Source organism: Macrobrachium nipponense, chromosome 12 (genome assembly GCF_015104395.2).
Source record: "Macrobrachium nipponense isolate FS-2020 chromosome 12, ASM1510439v2, whole genome shotgun sequence".
Classification (NCBI taxonomy): domain Eukaryota; kingdom Metazoa; phylum Arthropoda; class Malacostraca; order Decapoda; family Palaemonidae; genus Macrobrachium; species Macrobrachium nipponense.
This window is the reverse complement of record NC_087205.1, coordinates 32,576,208-32,587,549: the sequence shown is the minus strand read 5'-3', so window position 1 is coordinate 32,587,549 and position 11,342 is coordinate 32,576,208. Positions and strand designations below refer to the sequence as shown.

Sequence of the window (11,342 nt, the reverse complement as noted above, 5' to 3'; positions counted from 1 at the left end):
TAATAATAATAATAATAATATAATAATATAATAATAATAACTAATTTTAAATGAAAATTCTTCCCTTCGTCTTTTTCTGTATCAATTTCCCTACCTTCTCATAACTCCAGTGACGCTCGGAGCTGGGAAGCTGTCAAATATGTCAAGTAATGGTACCATACAATGGTCAACGAATTTAATGGCTTTTATTTATACAATCTCTCTCTCTCTCTCTCTCTCTCTCTCTCTCTCTCTCTCTCTCTCTCTTACTGAGGTGAGATCATTTTTATGGTACATGCATGTACTAGTAAGTTTATTATTAATATTTTCCAATAATAATACTATAATATGTATAATAATAATACTGTAACTGTATTTACAAAATTCATATGTATTTTAAATATAATAATCTTTCCATTTCACTCTTTTAAATACTGTAAGGACAACTCTCTCTCTCTCTCTCTCTCTCTCTCTCTCTCTCTCTCTCTCTCTCCACAAGATACATATGTCATAGTGGTAACTCTCTCTCTCTCTCTCTCTTGGCTGCAAGTGTTAGAAGTACGTATTTATCTACGTACATACCTTTAAGGGTACTAATGTTTAAGATTACTTTGAAATTATATTAATACAATCTCTAAGATTAATACATTAATATGATAATAATTTAAGGTAAATTTGATGTAGGTTGTTACATAAGGTATAAAGTGGGAGTTTCTATTTCTTCCTTCTTTTATCTCTCTTTCTCTCTCTCTCTCTCAGCAAAAGAATTGATATACAGACAAACATAATTGTTCAGTCCTCTCTTTCTCTCTTCTCTGGAAAAGATATATGTATTTATTGTAAGGAGTTATTCTCTCTCTCTCTCTCTCTGTTATTGGCTATTTATATATATTTCTAATGGTAAAATGTTTAAGATGACTTTGAAATGATATTAATAATAGCAATTCAATAGTATATTTGATGTAGGATGATACTTTAAGTATACATTTGGTATTTGAACTTTCAAGATAGGCAGATATAGGCTTTTTAGAAGGGAGTTCTAACTATTCGCAGGTTTAAGCTATACGCGGGGATGTCTGGTACACATCCCCCACGAATACGCGGGGGGGGGGGGGGGGACACTGTACATCCATCCATTCTCTCTCTTCGTCCAATAAGCTAGCAAAAGGATGAAAGAGGAGAGAAAATAACTGAAGAAAAACAAAGGACAAACCTTTGGAGTTCCCCTCAGTAATTTCCAAAGCGTAAGCGTAAATTTCCAATGAATATAGTTTTGCCCTGAAGTTAAATGGCGAAAATATGTAATAAGGGTGTATGCACATCCTTGCCACCAACCTTTAACACAAAGTAGAAAGGCAGCTAGCAAGGCTATCACAAAAAGTGTTTGTATATTAATTACTAAAGTCAATTACTAATTATTTACATCAAACACAATATAATAAATATTAACTCAAAATAATAAATGAAAAATCTCACCAAGAAAATCATGATTAACAGCTAGTCAGCAAGAGCTCACAAACATTTGTCTTCCTAGGAAGACCGCCAAAAGTAGTTACTGCCTAATCACCTTGTTCAAGAATTTAACGGATGTATTCCAGCCTACACTGAAGGTAATTCCTAATGTAAAGGACCGAGGGTGTCTATATTGCTTAGGAACAAAACAATAGCTTTGTAATTACATATTTGGTAAGTTACTTATATGAAATCTAAAATCAATGATACTTCATACTGGGTAACACAGTGAAATTTACTGCCAACAAGCAAAGGTCACCTAAATATTAAGTATATAAAGTATGGACATTCAATCCTATAGTTACATTTCTAAATTTAATAGTTTCTCTGCTAAAACTTAGAGTGGGAAAAGTAACACATACGAAAGATAAATGGGATGAGAAACAGGAAAAGAAAAATGTAGGAGACCAATCAATACTGTTTATTCAGGCTGGGGAAGCAAAGCAAAAAGACTACTGTCTAGAAGTATGAAAAAATAACAAGTAAAAGTATATAACATATAATAAAATATGAACAAAATATATACTGTAATTAGACTTGATGCATATCTACACAATTTATGTAAAAAGCATAAAAGAAAAGACTGTCACATATGCTACAAATTGAGTGGTTCAGTTAAGAAATATTAACAAAGAAATCTTACCTCATATGGGAGACTATTAATAGACATACTGGAAAGTAACCAGCTACAAGCTCTTGCTGGATGACACACAGTCAACAACTACACCATATTGACTCAAGTATTGTACGTATTATCCAATTTCATTAAGAAATCCAATGTCCCCCAACCTGCAAGTAGATAGGTACCAGTATCAGTATTATTTAAAAAATCACAATCTGTAAAGGTAAATTGTATTTTTCCTACTATAAAAACCTGAGGTCCTTTACAACAGGACTTACTCAAGGCGAAGCCTGGAACGGCCGCTGAACTTTCAAACAAGGTGGTTAGGCAGTTAACTACCGGTCCAGTAGTCGGGACCGACTGGGCATAAACATTCCAATTTGCTTTAGGCCTAGGTATCACATTGAGGAGTGGCATGAGGTCGGCTTAGTGAACAGAACCTCAGAATTGTATAGTAAGGGAAAATAGAATTTACTTTGAAAAATTATGATCTGTTCTTACACGATACACAAACCCTCGATCCTTTACAATAGGAGGACTCACTTATTGTAGGGAGGAATCTGAGTGAGTCTCTATGAACCAACTAGAGTTCACCACACCTGAGATTTTTCCTCCTGGTCGATAGAGCAAGGAAGAAAATTGTGCCTCTGACAATCTGATCGGAGTATTAGAGATTGGGAGATCAAAAGTCAGACTTCTGGGCTATTTCATTTGAGAGAGGTAATGTACCCTAATATGAAAAGCAAAAGAACCCTAATGTCAGAAACAATACGGCAGTTGCAACTAGTGCTGGGTTTGTCGTATGTCAGGGGCCCCTTCCTCCCTTACTAGGGGAAGGTGAAGATATATGCTTCTATATTAATCAAAGAAAATAAACTGGGAGCTCTTATGAATACGTAGTCTTAACTGCATCGGCTGCCTGGTCCAGCATGTAACGGTCCTTTACTCTCTGCCAGAGAGTAGAGAGTAGGCTGAAAAAGAGAGCCAGTCACTCCCACAGTGATTTTCACATTCATACAGTACATCTTAGGAAAATTATATTTATATAATAAAAAATATTTTTTGTTTATACTTACCAAGTAATTACATAGCTAAGTATTTCTAAGTACTGGTAGCTAAAACTTGAAAATCACGGCAGTGATTCTTTTATTTCAGTGTAGGTCGGTACCCCACCCACTATTGTCACAGGTCAATTCTCTATTACACTCACACCCTCGGCATCTTGCACAGAGGGCAGTAAGGTCTACATCTTCGCTACAGCGAAACAATCCACATTTCCTGGCCCCTCCTCCACGGCATAATCTTTGGGAAGATGGGGGGCAAGCAGGCTTATCTGATTCGTGGGTTTGCATTATACAAACACACAAATGATAAACAAATAATAATCAAAAGCAACAATATACACAGAGGAGTAATGGAAATGAAAAATGTGCGATCTCATGACAGAGGCAGGCAGAAAGGGAATGTCTCCACATGATGACGGTTGAAAGCAAAGTGGAATGTTTACATCCAGTCGGGTGGGACTCCCGACTAGCGTGCAAGCAGTCACAGACTAACTACCTTGTTATCAAATCTTATGACCGAGTTCCAGCTGACGCTGAAAGTAATTCCTTATGTAAAGGACCTCAGGTTTGTAGGTAGTAGATAGCTATAACGTGTAGGAACAAATGTAGATTGCCTCAACAATGTTTGTGTTTAGGTAACACACATCTGACGTTTGACAAGAAATTAATTTCTCACCTAGCTACTACCTAGTACCTACTAGGACCTACTAGGTACTAGTAGTAGTATTACCTAGGTACTAATCATTGACAAGTAATTTAAGCTACAAAGACATGAGCTATGGAACTACCTATACTATAAGAGATTGATTTAGGTACTACCTACCTATAGTACTTATAGAATATTTCTCAACATAATGCTAAACGGGTAGATTACAGTTCAGTTGACCGGACCGTGTAACACCATTTTGCCCGGTCCGTAATCCTCCGCCAAGGTAAGTAGTTCTCGCAGATGACCCGCAGCCTACCAAAACCCGACCCCAGCCGACCAAACCCAACCCGAAACAACCCACAGGAACGAACCCGAAACATGCATCAACATGAAAGCCGATTCTCTTCGATATTTTTAATCTTGCCCAACTAATCTTTAGGACCTCCCAAATTAATGTTAATTTACCAGTATTCTTAGAATTTTCACCCAAGGCCACACAAACTGAACTGTAAGAGCTCCATTTTTCCCTTCGTTATTCTTTATTTTTTTTTTCCCATGCTTGCCCAACTAATTTGCAGGAGTTCCCATTTTTTCTTCATTATTCGATATTTTGACTCTTGCCAACGATAGTTTTACCCGTGCCAACATAATCTGTAGGAGATACATTTTTTTCCCCATTATTTGATATTTCTTTCCTTGCCCAACTCATCTGTATGACCTACATTTTTTTACATTCTTCGATACATATTTTCCAGGTACTAGTTATCCGCTAGGATAACTAGTACCTGGAACGGACCATGCCTGACCTTCCTCGACCCTTCAGTCTGTTCCTGCTTCTCAGCCAGTTCAGTGCTTCGTCATAACTACCATGTCTTCTTCTGCCGAGAATTTGTGTGTTCCGCACACTGCCGCCGTTCCCGTCACTCTGGAAGACATATACATTTTGTGTCAAGACGAACGATCCCTAGTTAGTTATTTAATGAAAACAAATTCCCCTTGTTCAGTCATCTCGGAAAACAACCGTCCCGCCAAGAAAGAAAAAAAAAATCCTCTACCCAGAAGATTTGAAAGACTCGGATTTCTCTTATTAAGTTCTATATTTCTGGACGACTAGCAACATCTCCAAGGTAAGGTTATCAATGTAAATGCACGTTATTTTAATTATTTTGCCAAAATTAAGCACGCCATTGTTATTTCCGCTTTGCTGAAGTCAGGCACGCTCAACACATCCGAACATTCACGTTCGCTAGAAGTCCACGTGTTCGAACACAGTCCATGTGTTCGAGCAAACAACCGTGGCCTTGACTTAATAACCAATATTCTCGGAAATATTCATTTTGTTTAGTTATCAGTAAGGATATAACGGGTGCCAGCCATATGTATGGACAAGTTATATTGGTTAGATATTTATAATTGTTAACTTACTACACAGGGGGGTCCAGGGGGGCGAAGCCCCCCGGCCAGGTAAGGACATGCAGACTTAGTTTGGTTAGGTCGGTTCCTTTGGTTAGGTAGCAATCACTGTTAATATACTATACTGGGGGGTCGCCCCCCGGCCAGGTAAGGACGTGGAGACTAACTATGGTTAGGTTGGTTCCTTTGGTTAGGTAGCAATCACTTAATATACTATACTGGGGGGGTGGGTCCAGGGGGGCGAAGCCCCCGGCCAGGTAAGGGCACGTGGCCTAAGTTTGGTTAGTTGGTTCGTTTTGGTTACGATCACCCGAGCTCCTACAGTTTAGTTGGAACAGGAGCTCCTACAGTTTAGTTGGAACGGGAGCTCATACAGTTTAGTGGTTTTTTTTTGCTGGCCACTGGTTTTTTTTGCTGGGTTTCGTGGTTTTTAGTGTTCATTGCCGTCGTTTTGGTTAGCCAAACACAACGGGGGACGGGACCTCCTACATTTTTGTTGGTTACGTGAGCTCCTACAGTTTACTTGGCAACGGGTTTCGTCTGCTAGGGTTTTTGTTGTTTTTCGTGTTCATTGTCGTCATCTTGGGTTTTCCCCCCACCCAAAAACCCCGGTTTTCCCAATGGCTCCCCCCTTACCGTTTTCATTTACTCGCATGTACTCCCCCACCCAAAAACCCCGGTTCCCAAAAGGGTCCCCCATTATCGTTTTTATAGGTTTCGGGGTTTTTAAACCGGGCGCCAAAACAAAGCGTCCGCCATCTTGTTTGTATTGCTCCGCCGATTCCATAGCAGACGAAACCCGTGGTCAACTGAACTGTAAGCGCTCCTGCTAAACTAACCAGGATCACTACAACAATCTGTAGCTAGGTATAGTCCCGCCTATAGCCTAGGTAGCCTATTGGTAGGTATACCTGGCTACCTACTACTAGGTAGTACTAGGTAGTAGCTACTTCATAGGCTAGGTAGGTATAGTAGGTACCTAGCCTAGGTAGCTAGCCTAGTACCTAGGTAACAACCTTGTCTACCTTTCTGTAGACCATAGCCTAGGTACAAAGACACCAATTACCCTACTGAACTGGTTTATTCACTTTAAAGTGGCATTTCTGTTATCACAAAAGTCCCAAATCTAGACCAATAAACCGGGTTGCAGTTAGGCTAGGTACTGAAAATAGGTAATTTTGTACATCAGGGAGGTAGGCACATGACGGCTAGACAAACCTTGACCTTAATCTCCAAAGCCATCAAGTAATGCTTAGCTATTGTCATGATTGCCTGAAAGCACCATAATTTATATTTATCACTGTTATTGCAATTCGAATACATTATCACAAAGAAAACGAAAGGTAGTGTTCGCGAATTAGCTAAATCTTACCTTTAGTTTTCACCTTGGATCCCAGACTCTGTCAGCTGTTCTTGTTTTGGTGTGACGTCATTGATCACGAGGAGCGAGTGCGATAGAGGAGATGATTTTCATTAAATTTTCAAGTATAATGAGCCTAGATGACTTACACTGGTGTTTTAACTCACTAAATGTGGACCAGATGATCAATAAGTCACAAATGGAAATATAGAAATTAATATAAGACTTATAAGCGTCTTTCGACAATTTGTAAAATATTTTCACGAATTTTTGAATAAATAAACTGAATCGACCGTAGATCAGCTGACTAGTCAGGATGACTTTTGACGTTTAAAAGAATGTATTCATATCGCGCTCGCATTAAAGGAAATCGTGCTTTTATTAGAATATTTCATTTATCCTAAGATTCTAGAATCTGAAACATTTGGAACTGTCACATAAGACTAGATAAATACAAATTAGTACCATAAAAGCCTCCGAAATTCAAATGCAGTCCACTCAAAGATGGAATGAAAAACCATCTCAGTATCTTCGATGATAAAAAAAAATATAGATTAACACCTGACGACTTTTAACTTATGAAATCATTATATTAAAAGCAGAAGGGTAAAAAAACTTCTTTTTTTAAACAGAAATATTTTCTTTACTATAATGGCAACCCTAGACCTAACTTGCTTCTCAAAACATTTTTCCTTGCCTAAATACCCGTCCTCCCATTGTACACACCTTTATATAATATATATATATATATATATAGATATATATATATATATATATATATATCCAAAATGTAAAGCAATTTGCGCCCTTTCCGCCAATATATATACCATCAAAATATGTATCATGTACGCTTAAGTTTAAGCACAATCACAGCGGGACTCCGTTCCCTTTTGTATGTGCGTGTGACGGACACTACGTTTCCGTCCGCAAAGCCTCTTGTGAGCAAGAGCCCGTGCTGGCATAAGGCCAACTTAATTTCAAACAATATCAATAAAGCAAGAGCCCGTGCTGACACAAGGTCAGCTTAATAAAAATAAAAACAACATCAATAAAGTTAGCACGAGTTTCTCGTTGTCTCAGTCCAGTCCTCACAAACGGCATTACTCTCTTAAAGGAACCGTCCTGTATTCCTGTATCGTTTATTGTAAGTACCTTCAATAATTCTAACCTGATGAACCACGTAATTAAAGTAACATCAAACTATGGTTATGTAGATATATAGACAGTGACTATATGACGTGTTGAAAAATTAAAGGATTGTGGCATTTCACATTACCATAAAATTATTGAAACATCATCGCGGTGTGGTTAAGGCACTAATAAACTATGCGAATCCTGATCGACAAATGTGCTATAAATCTAGACTTGTGTTGACCATTGTTACGATGATGAATGAGCTTATTAAAGAAGACCTAAAGTAGGTAGTGGTTGAAGATTATGTGCGTAATTAAAAGGACATCATATTAAGAAATTAAAAATACTAAATATAAATAAATATATTAAGACTACAGATGTTTAGTATATGCACCTTCCAATTTTCACGAAGGGCATAGAAGAGACGATAAATGACGATAATATAATTGATATCAATAGAGTGAAACAAACGCCCCAAAAAAGCTCAATACGAAAAGTGAAAATAATTAAGTGATATCAATGCAGATAGAAAGACAATTATCTATTTAGGAGTAGCTAGTGCAATAGTTATGATATTGATTGCTGATTGGCTTCGTCTATGCCACTTAAAACGACAGTTGTATAGCGATATTCTTTATATACTGTATATATATATATATATATATATATATATATATATAATATATATATATATGTGTGTGTGTGTGTGTGTGTGTGTGTAGTGTGTGTGTGTGTGTGTGTGTGTGTGTGTGTGTGTGTGTGTGTCGATTATAGAACCCACTTATCGTCTTAACTACAAACCGAAAAGCGGAAGCATTAAGAAAAGTAGTGCCGTGGAAGAGTATTAAAAAATTTAGACTGTATGAAATCTTGGACTGTAGAAAAGCGTTGTCAGTAGTGACTATAATCAAATTTTACGTAAGTATTATCCCCCAGAAATAAGGTACAACTGCTTGAGCTAAAAATAATAGTAAGAAAGGCCTCGTATCAATGTTATGATAACGAAAAGCACTTGTTATATCTTAGTTCCAAGAATCTTTTGATTAGATACTACCTATATTAATGTTGTTTACAGGGACTAAAACGATTGTCACTGAGAGACTAAAGCGATTGTTAATGATATTGCAGAGAAGAAAGAATTGTTATTGATAATTACAGACTAAATAGATTGTTAATTATTTTACAGAGAATACAGAATAATCCAAGTTTCCAGCCATCATAAATATGATTTCATTTTTGGAGGCACTCCAATCCCACCTGACTTTGTCTATCAGGTTGGCCCTTTTGATTTATCGTTTCTAATATCTCCTATAACGAGAAACCTATTATAATTTGGTAGGAGAATTCGAAATGACGCGCCCATTAGATTGCAGCAGCGAGTAACAGCTGAGCGCGCTGTGCTTGCTTGTATTTATTAAATGTAGGTGTGCAGCCAAAGTGATTGCTGTTAAGCTCGCTTTCTGGGCCACTGGCTTGTTTTAACGTGAGTCCCCAATATAACTGGCAATAACGCTAACGCTAGTGATAATTGTATGTAAGTGTGATCGCCCAAGTGAATAACGATGAACTGTCTTTATAAAGTGATAGGGACTGTCACTGACCATAGACATGACGTCGGTCATTACACCAAGCGTCGGTCTATATACTTGACTCGGCTTCGGGCTTAATGTACCTTAACTATTGTTATTTATTCTATAATTTCCTTATTTATGACAATAAGATGTAAAGATTCGTTGGCAAGTCACTAATTTACCGAATCGATTATCACGGTGAATTAATAAAGATAAGGTACTTTATTTGTACACTGCTGCCGATCATTGAACATGGGTTACAGACTTAGCCTATACAAACAGCAGACAATAGACCTAGATCTGTTCTTTGAAACCTGCTAAAATCTCCGTATTAAATGGTCTATCGTATCTTGAAGGATATGATTAAGATTTGGTTAGGTTAAATAATCTTAGCCATCTGGCTATTGTCTGTTGGCATTCCTGTATTTTTGAAACTGCAGTTACTACCTACTACTATACCTAGCTAGTAATTATAGGTATTGAGGCAAAGCTTGAATCTAAAATATTGTAGGCCTACCAGCACGAGGCCCAGTAACCTACTAGTATATGACTAACTTTGGGTTTGGTAATAACGGAATACCTTGACATACCTGGGCCGGTTTTAAATCATGGTTAGCTAGGCATCTCTAGCCTTTAATAAAGACCCTGAGTACTTAGCCTATACTTGGTGCAGGAGCTCTGAATTAGTAGTATGAGGAAATTTTTCCTTATGGTTTAATATAGCTACCTATGCCTTGGACATTACTAGCAAGACTAGACTTATTTGTGCCCAGATGAGCCAACCTAACCTACAGCACCTGATCCTTACCCTTGATATTTATAGCTTGAAAACATTCCCCAAACTTGCATTCATCTGTTGAAAAAATTCCTTTCCTAATTAATCGTTATCTGAATGATAACAACAATATTGAACAGGTTAAGGTTCTTGTAGTCCTAACATTTGTGTTTTCTCCCACCCAAAAATGCTAAAACTCTACTTTCCCACTGTGGTCCTTCCAATTTTGATGTGTAAAAGTGGGGTTCACTGTTTCTAAAAGTACTCATTTGCATACAAAACATATCAGAAATGTTCAAAAGAAATCAAAACATAAAAAATTAAATTTTAAAGTCCAAAAATAATTATTTTGTAAAGTAAAATATTACCAAAATATGCAGGTGACCTAGTATTCTGTTGTAATATTGATACCAATTTAGTCTTATAGCTAAGTTGTTGCAGTTATAGTATATACCTTACTTAACCTCATGTACTTTGGCCACTGGCGAGCTCTGTCTCTTAGCTATAGACCCCCTCTTTGACTATAGGAAGCACTAGAACTATTATATACTATATAGAATAAACTAGTAAAAGACTAGAGGCACAAGTCATAGCCTACCCTTTTACCTTCCGTAGAGGATTAGTGCTGTCAGTACATCCCTTATGGTGTGCTGTAGGCATTACTTAAGGTGCTTTGCTTCATTCTTTAGCTGCAACCTCATTCCTTTTACTGTACCTCCATTCATATTCTCTTCCTTCCATCTGACATTCCACCTCCTCTGAACAATTGTTCACAGTGCAACTGCAAGTTGTTCCTACACAGTATACAAACCATTGACTCTTTACATTAGGGATTACTTTCAGCTGGGGCTGGAAACGGCCATTGAACTTTAGAACATAGTGGTTAGGAAGTTAACTACCTGCCCATAGGTGGGGCCAGAGGTAAGCATTCCAGTTTGCTTTTTGCCATCGTGCTTTGCAAACGTGTTTCTTCACTTTTTGCCCCGACTGTTGTTGAGTTGTTTTTACCCGTTGGGATCATTCTGTGTTCTTTTGTGTTTTTGATTAATAGGTAAGCAATGCTAATCCACAAAGCAGTCAAGCCTGTACATTAGGCTGCCTTCCCCCAGCATTTCTTACTTGGCAGTAAGAAATGCAGTAATTGTTCTTACATGAAATGCAAACCCTAGGTCCTTTACACTAGGAATTACTTTCAGTGAAGCTGAAAAATGGCCACTAGACTTTTGAACAAGGTAGTTATACCTATAGTTTAACTACAGTTTG

At 37.5% G+C, this 11,342-nt stretch overlaps 1 protein-coding gene across 4 annotated transcripts in view; it reads left to right on the top strand.

Annotated features, from left to right (window-relative positions):
- The first annotated feature begins 8,521 nt into the window (after positions 1-8,521).
- The window catches only part of LOC135224465 (uncharacterized), a 29,681-nt gene continuing 26,860 nt past the window's right edge, over positions 8,522-11,342 (top strand). Inside the window, exon 1 of one of the 4 annotated variants that reach the window (XM_064263467.1) lies at positions 8,522-8,651. The gene's annotated coding sequence lies outside the window, so the exon portion shown is untranslated. Of the gene's footprint in view, positions 8,652-9,061; positions 9,268-11,342 lie in introns of those variants that run through there. The other 3 variants (XM_064263465.1, XM_064263466.1, XM_064263468.1) reach the window with 3 other exon arrangements.